General features: G+C 40.8%; 1 long non-coding RNA gene across 1 annotated transcript; it reads right to left on the bottom strand.

Moving 5' to 3' along the window:
* Window positions 1-13,370: 13,370 nt before the first annotated feature.
* LOC147919513 (uncharacterized) lies at window positions 13,371-13,908 on the bottom strand. The gene is made up of 2 exons (XR_015592340.1): window positions 13,781-13,908; window positions 13,371-13,680 (listed from the first exon to the last, which is right to left on the bottom strand). It is a non-coding gene; the product is annotated as an uncharacterized LOC147919513 (long non-coding RNA).
* Between the last annotated feature and the right edge of the window lie 931 nt (window positions 13,909-14,839).

A 14,839-nucleotide genomic window follows, 5' to 3' on the forward strand; every position in this document is an offset into this window, starting at 1 on the left:
CGAAAGGCAAAGTGCCCTCGCATTCCGCACCACTCGCACTCCACATTAGTCGGATCACACATCCGCCTCAGCGCTGGTCTCCAACAGTGCCTGGTCCAGTGTCCAACTCCCTCACACAAATCACAATAAGCTGCATTCCTCCTGACAACTTGTTGGGGGTACACTACTCTCTTCCTAGCAGTGGCTCTCGTCCTCAAACGCCCTCTCGGCTGTGTGGTCACAGGCTGTTCCCTCGCCTGGAATTCCTGGTACGAAACCCTCGGTCTCTTAGTACTACTTTCCCCTTCCTCGAACCTTACACGTTCTCGGTTTGTTCTCCTTAGGTTGGCCATCCTTTCACTTCTCTCCCAAAATGGGTCTCTTGGTTCCCGCTCTTGATCAGAAAACACCACTTGCAGTGGTACAGCTCGAATAGGACTATCGCGCCTCAGCACGATCTGGTTTGACTCCACTGGGTCTGGTACAACTTGGTTCGGCATCAAAAGATCCGGCTCCTCTCGGTCAGGTCCACCTCGGTTTCTCACATCGCGGCTCATACTAGCCCGTGGCCTCACGTCAACTCTCGGCTCCACACCTTCCTCAGCTTCTCGGTCTAAGTCACTCGGTATCGGGTCTTGGTCATACATCGGTTCTACCACAAACGTCGGTATCCCCTCGTCATCACTTGACAAAACGTCGGTCACCTCCACTTCTCTGGTCCTTGGTTCCTCGATTTTATGATCTTCACCTCCTTCACCTCTTTCTCTCGCGGTTTCCAACACTATCGGCTCAACCACACCCTCACTCGCTCTCTGCGGTGATTGCAACTCGTTCAGTACAAGCATGATCCTCGCGACCGTCTCCGGCCTCTCTTCTACCGGCTGCTCTGTACGGCTATCTCCAGTCTCGGGTTTTACCCTGTTCGCTTCAGCACTAGCTTCTTCTCCATCCCCGTATGCTTCTGTCAAGAAGTTAAGAATCCTCTCGACTGTATCCGGGTACTCTCGCATAAACTCCTCGGGATTGGTATCATCATTCTGCTCCTCCACGAGCTCCAACAACAATTTCTGCAGTCTCTCGGTAAACTTAGACGCTGCTTCTCCATGCTCTCCAACTGGCACGGTCTGAAAGTTTCCTTGAGCGTCTATCCTTACGTGGACACGGCTCGACTCGCCCACCTCCAATACGATCGTTTGATCATCCTGATCCGCTTCCATCTCCTCTGGTTCGTCCGAACACTCCGAAAGATCAGTCTTGATAGACAACTCGGTGTCATTAGCACCTAACACACCATCCTCAATCCCAACATCCAAATCATCCTCGCCCAATAGCCCGTCCACCCTCCAAGTTTCCGGGTCAATTGGCTCATGGCTACTCTCCGACTCCGTCGACAAATATCCATTGTGATGCCCAACATCCTCATGTCTCGGCCCCTCACTCCCTGAACCGTCTCTGCAACCTGAATCACCTGAAGACATTCTAAAACCCACAAGAAACAAGGTCAAATGCTTAGTCCAATCTACGGTTCACCCTAGAGCTAGACAAGCAAACCACCGGATAAAAGTTTCTAATGTTTCTTGCGACACATTTACTCGATAAAACTTTGAAATGCACAAGTGCTCGCGGGTTCGAAAACACCGCTCTGAAACCACCGTTGTAATGCCCCCGAACCGCTCTATGACCACGGAGGCCATCGGACGGTGCCGAGACGCTACTTGTTGTGGGAACCGCACCCTGGTGGTCCGGTCGAGGGACGGAAGCTGCAGCTTCCCGACCAGTCCTCCTGGACGCGACTCCGCCCACGGCCGAGGTTCGCTTAGGCTTTGCAACCCTTGCGTCCCACAGCACGCGTTGTGTTGGCCCGAGCAAGGCCGAGTATCGTTTGCAACTTGCCATGTTTTCCTGAAAACCGTATATATCACTTTAATAATATAATTTATCGAAAATAAATCATTAAAGCAATATATAAAGATAGTCGGGAAAATAATTATAACCGTTTTCAAAATATAGGATTTTACAAAGAACACGTAAAACCCTATCCGGTACCCTAATGTTTGCTCCGGCTCTAAACTAGCTTGGGCTTCCCTGCAAGACCAAAATATTATCATGAGTAATCTAAGATTACTCAGTGAGCCTGGGTACCCCTTTCTCATAAACAGGATACTAACTTCCCAACCCAACTACCCCGGCAAGCAAAGAAAACAAGCAAGGCAAATAAGCTAGTAAGTAATCAAAGCAACGCAACAAAAGCCATAGCGGAAGCAATTTAAACCATACACAAGCGAGAAAAGTGAGATCCAACGACTCGACTCGATGATCTAGACATCGCTATACACAACACAAGACGTCTAAGGAACACTTAGACTCTTGAACCAAATGCAACTCTCTAAGATGACTAGAATAACCAAGGGATACTTGAACTATTCTAACTCTTAAACAACACACGCATGTAAAGACGAATAGACTCAGACAAGGAATACTTGAATGCTCTAACTCTTTACACCTAGGGCCCTTCGATAATCTGTTCTGTTCCGTACCATCTCCCATGCCGAGACCACAAAGGTCACCAGCAATGCGCCCACCACTTGGCTACATCGTCATGTAGCGGTTACGCTGGTAGCTAGCCAGCCGTAACAGTGTCCCCGCGTGAGTGGTCGTCGGGAACTCACGCGTGACACACGCTTATGGAACCAGAATTATCGACACTACACTAGCTAAGACTCAAGAAACAAATTCGAGAGACTAGCTAAAATAAAACACCACCACAATCCGAGCTATGATTAACCAAGCACGCATGCGAGGAATCAAGCAAGAAAAGTACATGCGTTAATCACACAAGAAGCGAGAAAGATAAATCTAGCAACTTAGGATTATTTTCTACGCATGCAAGCAATTAAGCAAGAACAACCAACATGGAATAATCAACAAGAAGCAAGAAAATGAATCAAGCAACTTAAGATTATTCTACCTGCATGCAAACAATATAATCAACTTAAGCAAGTTAATGCAACAAGTTCTAATACGCATGCAACCGTTCATGATTTAACTCCCTTTTTAAATCCTCAAGTCCAAATTATGCATGCAAGGCCAAATGATTTAATTCCCTTAAATCCCCTTAAGTTCATTTAACATGCAATAACCTCATCCGATTTTATGCAATCAAAATTGCAAATAAACTTTACCAAGTTTAAATCATGCATGCAACCATTTTTAAGCAATCAAAATTTCTAACAAACTTCAACTCTCAATTCGCATGCAACCTATTCGATTTAATCAGTTAAATCCTTAAGGTCCATTTAAGCATGCAATAATCTTGATTAAAATTATGCAATATATTGCAAAATACTTAATCATTTAATCATGCATGAAACCAGTTTTCAACAAGAATAATTTCAAGTAAAACTAGGTTCGATCATGCATGCATCTAAACCCAATTTTTATGCAAGTCCAAAATTGCTTAAACTGCAACCAAATTCACTTGCGATCTTGCATGGTGATTCCTAGCTCAAATTCGATGTAATCTTTAACTGGATCTAGCGTGAATCCTACCAAGTTTATGCATGCAACAATTTAACTGATTCTACCAAGAATCTAGTCTACATGCAACAAACAATTACCACAGAACTCACCTTGATGGGATCGATGATGATTGGACTTCACGGCACCGCGGATCATACAATTCCTTCGCACTTGACAGCTTCTCGATCAGCTTCACCGCAGATCCTCAACTCCCTCGACAATCTCTGTCGACACAAGCAGCACCTCGCTTTGATCTCCTTCGAAGATCTCCCTCAACTCTCTCGGCAATCTCCCTCTCGACAAACTCTCTCTCTCTCTCGACACTCTCTCTCTAGATTTAGAGAGAGAAGCAAGCTTTTCTTTTGAGTGGAATGAGAGAAAATGAGAGAAAATGAGCAAATGAAGCCACAAATCCCATATTTATAGGCTTGATCTCTCCTCTTCCTCCCTTAGTGCGTTTGGACAAGTGGCGAAAATTTGGCTGCATGTGGCGCGTGCATTACACCGCCCAATGCATGCTCAACATTTTTCCTTCAACTCCCAATTTATCTCTGCATGACTTGCATGTAAGAGGATTGGTCAGTCTTGTGAGAGAAGCGATTTCCGCATTTTCTCGACAAAACCCGACCACTCTGTCGACACTTTCGACATCCCCTCGGATTTCTCGATCCTCTCGGACACACCTCTCGGTCATCCTCGGCAGTTCTCGGACTTCCTCGGTAACCTTCGACAACTCTCGAGTATCTTCGGATATCTCTCGGATGTCTCGGCCCTCTCGGCAAATTCCGGCCAATTCTCTCGGTCTCTCGGACATTGTCGATTCCTTCAACATTCTCGACGGATTTCCTCGACCAAATTTCTCGACATTCTCGACGGGTTGTCTCGACCAATTTCCTCGACATTCTCGACGGATTTCCTCGACCAATTTTTCTCGATGGCTATCGGCCTTCTTGGTAAGTTCCGGACAACTTTTATCGATCGTTTCCGGACTACTCTCGGCCCTTGCGGTACGTCTCGGACGTCACGATCGGTACGTCTCGAATGACACGAACATCTTTCTCGATACTTGACCGTTTCTTCCGCGGATGCTATTTCCTCAAAAACTGATAGCTTTCGATCGGTCCTGAGGTCTCGATCGCTCCTCCAGTCACTTCAGTATTGGCTTGGCCATTCTCCGATTTGTGAATTTTTCCTCGGACTTATTGTGGTCGTTCTTCTTTGTTTTACTCCGGCTACTTCCTTAAGTCTTTTCCGGGCCATTTCCTCGAATTTTTATTTTGGGATTTCTGCCCTTAGTGAGGGTCACTACACTGAGGGTATAATTGGTATATCGACTTTGGGTGACGACTCGAAGGCACGCTGTAGGGTGATAGCCCGAGAGAAAGATTAGACTTCCTGATACCGTAGCTTGAGGGCTGAGGCCCGATAGCGAACCGGTAAGAATCAAAGGCTGAGGCCCGATAGCGAGCTGGTAAGACTCGAAGGCTGAGGCCCGATAGCGAGCCGGTAAGACTCGAAGGCTGAGGCCTGATAGCGAGCCGGTAAGAATCGAAGGCTGAGGCCCGATAGCGGGCAGGTAGGATTGCCTCACTAAGTATTTCTGGTAATACGTACACCTTTATTTATGATAATACAGTTACTCAGTTAGTAGGATTCAATACTAAGCTCAAATTTGATGATAATACAGTGTATGGAGAAAAAAGTTACGTCTAACTCTTGACAACATCTTGAAGGTAAAAGACATATTGTTTTCCTATTTATTTTTATTGCGATCAACAATCTCAATCTTTTAAATGAGTAGGTTCTAAACGACCATACGAAGTACCGACCCATTATCTTCTTGAGCTTTCATCCCTATGCGGCTCGATTCATTAGGAATATGCAGAGGAGCTATCCAATAAGATTGCTAATTTTGTTTTATCGCCTCCATTGTCAGTTACAAAACAATTTGTTTACCTAGAATTGCTTATATATATGTTATTATAGGTATTCTTCTTAGCAAATGGAGGATGTGAAATCTATAAGGATGTGAGAAGAAACTCATTAGACGAGGCTATCAAGCTTTTTAAATACAGCGGTGTGCAAGGGATTGTCTCTGATTAAGGCCATATTAAGAACTCCAAACACAATCACACGAGTCACAGATTCAAGACTTTCTCTACTATCGTATGTGCAGCTCAAGTAATTAAAATCCTCTCATGCGTTTCATATCTATTACGATATACTCGAATATGTATATAATATTTACTTAGATATGACTCTATCATAAACTCTCAACTCTGTATGTATAAATTGCAACACTATGTGAATGAATATAACAACAACTTCATAAAATATTTCATGGTATCAGAGCATTTTTCTTGTGACCTATTTTTTTTTCTCACCGCCGCCGTTGTTTTCCTTGAAAAACCACCACCGTTAAAACTCTTCTACTTTGTTTTTTTTTACTCGAGCATCTTGTCTCCTGCCTTTGCTTTTACCATGTCGGAACAGCAAGTCGTTGCAGCAACAGATGCCTCTACTACCAAAATATACTCTCTTAATGCATCTGATAACCCAGGTGCCTTGATTTCTTCTGTCATCCTCACAGAAGACAATTATCTCGAATGGTCAACTGAGTTGAAGGAATCGCTTTAGGCGGAACATAAACTCGTTTCATCGATGGGACTATCCCTAAACCAGCTGCAAAACCAGAGTTGGGTATGTGGCTTGCTGCAAAATCAATGATTGTTGGCTGGATACATACCTCTATTGATCCGAAGCTCCACTCCACTGTGTCGTTTGTCTCCTATGCTTCGACGTTGTGGAACTCTCTCCATGATCACTTTACTGTCAGGAATGGCGTGAGAAAGCAAGTCCTAAAGGATGAAATCTCGGCTGGCAGACAGAATGGTCGTTCCGTTCTGGCGTACTACGGACGTCTCTCGAAGCTTTGGGAAGAACTCCAAAACTACAACACCAGCCGCATCTGCTGTTGCGCAGCAGCCCTTGATATTGCCAAGGACCGTGAAGACGACAAAGTCCATCAATTCCTCTTTGGTCTTGATCTTCCTCACTTTACCAACATTCGTTCTGCTATTACTAATCAAGATCCTCATCCCTTTTTGAATCAAGCGTACTCTCGTGCTGTTCGAGAGGAACAAAACATCAATGCTGCGACTATGCGTGAAGTGAACAAAACAGAGGGCATCGGTTTCTCTATTCAAGCGGAGGTCGCTTCCCAAGTTGCAGCTGTCTCTGGCTCTCGGACTCGCGATCGCTCCACTCTTTCATGCACCCATTGTCATCGCCAAGGCCATGATGTTTCTGAATGTTTTCAACTTCATGGCTTCCCGGATTGGTATTTCGAACAAAAAGGTGGTACTCGTCCCTCCACTTCTGACACTCGTGACGTCTCTGTTTGTGGAAACACCAATTTTCGTTCTGCTCAACGTGGTGGCTGTTCATCCAGAGGTCGTGGCAGAGGACGGGTCAGCAACGCTCGTGTTGCAACCGCATCCGACAGCGGCACAGACCATATTACTCAACTAATCAACTTGCTTTAAAGCCAACGTCTGTCCACCACATCTGAAAAATTGTCGGGTAAAATCAGTCTTACTGATGTAATTATTGATACAGGCGCTTCACATCACATGACTGGAGACTGTTCTCTCTTAGTTAACTTCATTGACATCAGTCCGTCCTCTGTGACGTTTCCTGATGGTCGCTTCTCTCGAGCCACTAAGCGTGGCTCCCTCCCGCTTAGCTCTGCCTATCTTCTCGATGATGTGTTGTTTGTTCTATTAACATGAACAAGGAACCTCCAATTGCTCCAATTGTTCTAGAGGTTTTGCTCTGCAAAACTGGTCCAAGCCCAACATCATTTATGGATCTTGAGAAGCCCAACAAGACTCCAATCGTTGCGCCAAAACACTGCAACAGGACCACACATACAAATGGAGTGTTCTCGACAAAAGGAACATCTGCCACACAGCTTTCTCAACAATAAATTTGGGGTTTTTGGATCTAGTGTTATCATGTGCCAATAGGACACCTGTCTAGGGCATCAATCCAAGTTTCCCTCATATAAATATGAAATGTCGCTCTTGTAAAGACTTTGAGTTGTCAAGATTAATAAAGTTCTTCTTCTCCAAGTTTTAACCTCATATCTCTTTAAGCTTTCATGGTATCAGAGCTATGGAAAATTTAGCTTCAGTTTCTTTGTTTTCACAACCGATTTCAGCTGTTGCAGTCATGACATCTGAAACTGCAGCAGAAATTTCTCAACCTACCACATCTCAAATCTCTGCTCCTCTAAATCTTTCAGCCTCTTCACCGATTCCTCAACCTACCATCTCACCACCGATTCCTCAACCTACTATGCCTCCTTTCCCAGTTTCTTCTGCAGCAACGTTTATTCCACCGACAGTGACTATTTCTCAGTGTGTTACTCTGAAGCTAAATGACAACAACTACTTGCTCTGGAAAATGCAGTTTGAGCAGTTTTTATCCAGTTAAATGCTTCTTGGTTTCGTTACTGGTGCCACACCTCGTCCTTCTCCAACAATGGTGGTTCAGACTGGAGATCGAGTTGCAGAAGTTAGCAATCCAAAGTTCATGAGGTGGATGCATGCAGACCAGCTCGTTATGGCCTGGCTAGTTGGATCTCTCTCTGAGTCAGCTCTCAAAAGTGTCTATGGTCTTCGTTCTTCCTCTGAGGTATGGTTTTCTCTTGCTAAACGATACGACCGTGTTTCTACCACTAGGAAGCTAGATCTGCAGAAGAAAGTTTATGTTATAGATAAGTTGGGAAAGTCTATGGCTGTGTATCTTGCTGAAATAAAGTCCCTATGTGATCAACTTGATTCTATTGGATCTCCTCTGTCAGAACATGAGAAGATTTCTAGGGTTTTGACTGGTCTAGGTCGTGAGTACGAGTCTATTTGCACTGTGATTGAAGAGTCTATGGAAACCTATCCAGGTCCATGTTTTGATGATGTTGTTTTCAAGCTAACAAACTTTGAAGATAAGATTAAAGCATACGAAGCTGCAACTGCAGTCACACTGCATCAAACTTTTTATACCAATAAGAATGAAAACTCACACTCTTACTCAAGCAACAACAACGGTAGTTACAGCAATCGAGGTGGTCACTCTCGAGGAGGTCGTTCAAACAGAGGCAGAGCTCAGAGTAGAGGAAGTCACAGCAGAGGTGGTCGTGGTTATTCAACACAAGGCAGAGGTTTTCATCAACAGTTTCAGTCTAATCGACCATTGTCAGATATGCGGAAAGTCTGGACATTCTGCTTACAACTGTAATCATCGCTTTGAAGAGGAATATTACAACAACGACTTTGCTCAAGCTTTAGCTGCAATGAGGCTGTCTGATCAGGAATATTCTGCAGGGCAGGAATGGATCTCCGATACTGGTGCTACAGCACACATCACAAACTCAACAGTTGCCTTACAGAATGCTCAACTGTATGCAGGAACAGATTCAGTGATTGTTGGAAATGGTGAGTTTCTCCCAATAACGCATGTTGGTTCCACAATTCTTCAAGGTAAGTTACCTCTAAAAGATGTTTTGGTTTGCCCTAATATCACTAAGTCGCTCCTATCTGTTTCTAAGTTGACTGATGATTATTTATGCTGTAAAATTCGACTCACACTATGTTAAAATAAAGGATCTGCAGACAAGACAGCTCCTCACGATAGGAAAGAAGGACAATAGTCTCTATGTGTTAAAGGATTCCAAGCTATGCTGCCCTCTACTCCAATAGACAACAAGTAGCCAGTGAAGAGATATGGCATCAAAGGCTCGGTCATCCACACAGTGAGATTCTGCAGCTCTTGTCAAGAAACAACTCTATCGTTCTGAATAAGGCACCTTCTCATATATGCGAAGCTTGTCAACTAGGAAAGATCAATAGACTACTTTTTCTTTTTTCAGACTATGTTTCTTCTAAGCCCCTAGAACACATTCACTGTGATTTATGGGGTCCCTCTCCAATTGTTTCTCCTCAAGGATTTCACTACTATGTTATTTTTGTTGATCATTTCTCAAGATTCACATGGTTTTATCCTCTCAAGAGAAAATCAGACTTCTACTCTATTTTTTTCTGCAATTTCAACAATTAGTCGAGAATCAACTCAAATTAAAGATTCAGATGTTCCAGTGTGATGGAGGGGGTGAATTTATCAGTACACGATTCACTACTCATCTCTCAAATGAAGGGATTAAACAGCTCATTTCGCGTCCTCATACACCAAAACAAAATGGTCTTGCTGAACGCAAACACATGCATATTACAAAACTTGGTTTGTCGATGTTGTTTCAGAGTCATGCACCACAAGAACTTTGGGTTGAAGCCTTTTTCACTGCAAATTTCTTAGGAAATTTGTTGCCTTCCTCTGTGCTGCATAATAAAGCTAGTCCTTATGAGGTTTTATATAAGAAGACTCCAATTTACACTGCTCTAAGAGTTTTTGGATGCTCATGCTATCCTTATCTTCGTGATTATGGCATAAATAAGTTCGATCCAAAATCTCTGCACTGTGTGTTCTTGGGGTACAATGAGAAGTACAAAGGCTATAGGTGCTTGCATCCTCCAACTCGAAAAATCTATATCAGTAGACATGTCTTGTTTGATGAAAATCGGTTTCCATATACAGAAATATATCATGACTATGCTTCAAAGGCTACAACTCCATTGCTTTCAGCCTGGCAATCCGGTTCTATTTCTTCTTCAACAGAGAGTTCCTCATTATTGTCTACTGCTAAAGAAACAGAGAGTTCTGAGTGTACGTCAGGCCTTGACCCTGCTTCTATAGGCAACAGCTCTCTTGTTTCCGCTAGCAGGATGGATATAAATGAGTCTTCGTCTCAGACTGTCTCATCGTCAAGCATAGTTCCTCAAATTATGTCGGATTCTCTCTTTTCAGAACAAGAATTTCCTCCTTTGCCTTCAAGATCACCGTCTCCTGATCCTGTCTCCATCCAGAGAGTTGATTCACCTGCAGATGACGAAGTTGTTGACATGAATCAAGAACCTTCTAACACAGCAGAAATCAATGATATCAATACTAGTGAAGATCTTCCACCAACAACATCTACTCATCCGATGATCACTCGAGCCAAGTCAGGAATCGTCAAACCAAATCCTAAATATGTGCTGTTCACAGTAAAAAGCAACTATCCTGAACCTAAAACAGTAAAGGCTGCCTTACAAGATGAAGGTTGGACTGACGCTATGGGGGAAGAAATGTCTACGATGCGTGAAGTTGATGCATGGGACTTGGCTCCACCCGAGGAAGCTGAGCATGTTCTGGGTTGTAAATGGGTTTTCAGAACAAAGCTCAATGCTGATGGCAGTCTTGACAAGTTAAAAGTAAGATTAGTTGCTAAGGGGTATGATCATGAAGAAGGAGTTGATTTCATTGAAACCTTTAGTCTGGTAATCAGAACAGATACTGTTCGATCTGTTCTTCACACTGCAGTTGCTAAGAATTCGAACATTAAGCAGCTAGATGTGAAAAATGCCTTCTTGCTTGGAGATCTTAAAGAAACAGTCTATATGCAGCAACCTCCTGGATTTGAAGATCCTTTAAGACCAGATTATGTGTGCAAACTTAAAAAGGTTATCTATGGACTTAAACAAGCCCCTCGTGCCTGGTTCGATAAGTTTAGCAACTATCTGCTAAAGTTTGGTTTCTTCTGCAGTATCCCAGATCCCTCGTTGTTTATCTACAGACAAGGCAAGGACATCATGTATCTACTATTATATGTTGATGATATGATCTTGACTGGCAGTAATGATCAGCTGATTCAAGGATTTTTGGAATGTCTGAACAAGGAATTTAGAATGAAAGACTTAGGTCCTCTTCATTATTTTCTGGGAATACAAGCATATTTTCATGAAGGTGGTCTGTTTTTGAATCAAGAGAAGTATGCTAAAGATCTTTTGGTGACTGCTGGCATGCTTTGTGCTCCTATGCCAACCCCTTTACCTCTACAGCTTGATCGAGATGAAAGACATGACAAAGCTTTCCTTGATCCTACTTATTTTCGAAGTTTAGCAGGAAAACTGCAGTACTTAACACTTACTCGACCAGATCTTCAGTTTGCGGTCAATTTCGTGTGCCAGAAGATGCATGCTCCAACTGTAGCTGATTTTCAGCTTTTGAAACGTATTCTACGGTACTTAAAAGGCACAGTTAATATGGGAGTTAACATTAGTTCAAGAACAGACTCTGCTCTGCAATAGTGACTGGGCAGGTTGCAAAGCAACTAGAAGATCTACAGGAGGCTTTTGCACTTATCTTGGAACAAACATCATATCATTGTCTGCAAAACGACATCCTACTGTCTCCAAGTCCTCAACCGAAGCTGAATATCAAACCATGTCCTTTGCTGCTTTTGAGCTTAAATGGATCACTACATTGCTTGGTTCAGTTGGTGTTTATCAGACTGATACTCCAGAACTATATTGTGACAACCTTTCAGCTGTTTATCTCACGGCTAATCCAGCCTTACATGCCAGGTCTAAACATTTTGATGTGGATTTTCACTATGTTCGTGAAAGGGTTGCACAAGATGCTTTGGTGGTCAAAAACATCCCTGCAGAGTATCAGATTGCTGACATCTTCACCAAATCTCTACCTCAAGAACCGTTCTATGATTTGAGATACAAACTCGGCGTCTCCGATCCTCCGACACCAACTTTGAGGGGGTGTATTAGCATGAACAAGGAACCTCCAATTGCTCCAATTGTTCCAGAGGTTTTGCTCCGCAAAACCGGTCCAAGCCCAACATCATTTATGGATCTTGCGAAGCCCAACAAGACTCCAATTTTGGCGCCAAAACACTGCAACAGGACCACACATACAAATGGAGTGTTCTCGACAAAAGGAACTCTGCCACACAGCTTTCTCAACAATAAATTTGGGGTTTTTGGATCTAGTGTTATCATGTGCCAATAGGACACCTGTCTAGGGTATCAGTCCAAGTTCCCCTCATATAAATATGAAACGTTTCTCTTGTAAAGACTTTGAGTTGTCAAGATTAATAAAGTTCTTCTTCTCCAAGTTTTAACCTAATACCTCTTTAAACTTTTATGTTCTGGATTTTGACTGCACATTAATCTCTGTGTCTAAATTGCTGAAACAAACTGGATCTATCGCAATTTTTACCGACACTTTGTATTTTTTGCAGGACCGTTTTTAAATGTTATCCTTTCTCTCCCGCCTCCTATATTTTTTTTTATCTTTGAAACAACCGATCTTTTATTACCTTCAGCAGTATTGTGGAGGTGATTTATTTGCTATATCTTGTCGGCGTGGAGGGTGTCATTGTTGATATGGTTAGGACATCTCTGAAGCCATCTCGCCAGTATTATTGTTAGGAATGAGGAAGATTATGAAGACGACGATATACAAAAGATGTTTGGAGAGCAGAAGAAAAAGGTGAAAAGTATGAAATCAATTTCTTAACTAAGTTCGTTCCAAAACTGCGTCAACAATGAAAATTTCACTTCATTTACATACTTCCGCTTACTTGTAAAAATGGATTACGTACTTAACGATATGGTGCATAATCTATTTGTATATATAACTAATCGACTGCACATGATAATCTAGGCTCCGGAATTAGTGAGAAAGGAATTGGTAAGAAGTTGTAACGATTTAACGACAATTTTGAAATAGAGCAAAACTGTCATTAAGTTTAACACAATTGTTTACCTAGCAAAACTGAAATTCCAGCAACAAATTTTTTCTAACTTGTCAAAAAATTTCAGTTAATTATCTATGTTTTCATAATTACCACTTTCAAAAAATGATATAACATTTGGTTTATTAAAATGATATCTAGTATAAAATTAATAAGAAGAGAGAACTTTAACCAAAAAAAATTACTTTTGCATTATATTATATATAAGTATCTAGTAAAATTTTACAATCCAACACCAATTGTTTTTGTAGAGCAATGACAAACAAACCATCGACATTCACCAATAATCCGTTTTCTTCTCAAACAATGATGTGTACATTCTTGACAGAAACCAATTATATTTGTAGCAGCCGAAACTCCAAGATGTTCATCTGGTGGAAGTTCACCTATTTTATAGTTAATTTGAGGGCTTGTTGCCGAGGTGAAAGAGTGAGTGTTCTCTTCCAAATAAGTTTTTGCCTTGATATTTAGCGCACCTATATTATTTCCAAAATATAAATTAGTTTATAAGATTTACATTTCAAGAAAATTTAAAAAAATCTACATAGCATCGTCACTAACAAAGATTAAATTTACATGATAAAACAAGAAATAGAAGAGTTAAAAGACTAACAGTTGTCTTCATTCTATTTTAGAGAGTTTGGTAATATTTCAATAAAAAAATAGAATTTCTTTTGCCAATGGTTTCAGTTTTTGTTGTGGGTGGTTCTAAAAAGTGGAAAATAATATATTTATATACAAGTTTATTTATGTTAAATATGAGTTAATCAACGTTTTTGTTATAAATGAAGGTTAAAACGACCATTCAATTTAAAATTTAAGTTTCATTTGAACTTATTCATAAAAGTGATTAATTATAAATATTAATTATCTCTTTATTTATGATATAAATAACTTATGGCTTACAACTTTACTCATTTTGTATGAAATATAAATAAGCTATAAAATCATATATATAAAAGAAAGGTTCACTCTCTCCTTATTGGTCCATTTAGCAATGCAATTAAGAAAATTATTTATTTCAAATTACAAATAAAAAATATTTAATCATGACACTTAACTCACACTTTAATATAAAACTGAAATTATATAAATTATGCATGAATTAAATTTATCCACTCAATTGTATTAAAACACATAATAAATTAGAATTGTAACCCCTAAATACTAACTATATTCCTCCACTTAAATGTATTAAACACATAATAAATTAGAATTGTAACTCCTATTTTTCTGAATATAATTTTACATCACTTCTATTCATATTCTCTTATTCTCTCATTCTTTCATTCTCTCTATATTACATTAATTTTTATGTTCTAAAAGGTTTATCTCCATTGTCTATTTTAGATTATCATCTTATAAGTAATTATTTTTTAATATTCTTCTACTATATTCACCACACATGATCATGAGGTTAAAAGATTCCATATCTAATTCTCTATTCTCTTCTAGCACTCAAATTTAAATGGAGTAAAATATAGAAAAGAATATAATTTTTAAAATATACCATCTAATTAAATCCTCTAAAGATGAAACCATTAGTATAAAATCTAGCACTATAATTTACATTGATGAGTGAAAATTAAAAAAAAAAAAAAGAAACCAAAAAATAGAATTTTTCCTTGGGATTTT

This window comes from Camelina sativa, chromosome 20 (genome assembly GCF_030686135.1).
Source record: "Camelina sativa cultivar CO46 ecotype springtype chromosome 20, ASM3068613v1".
Taxonomy (NCBI): domain Eukaryota; kingdom Viridiplantae; phylum Streptophyta; class Magnoliopsida; order Brassicales; family Brassicaceae; genus Camelina; species Camelina sativa.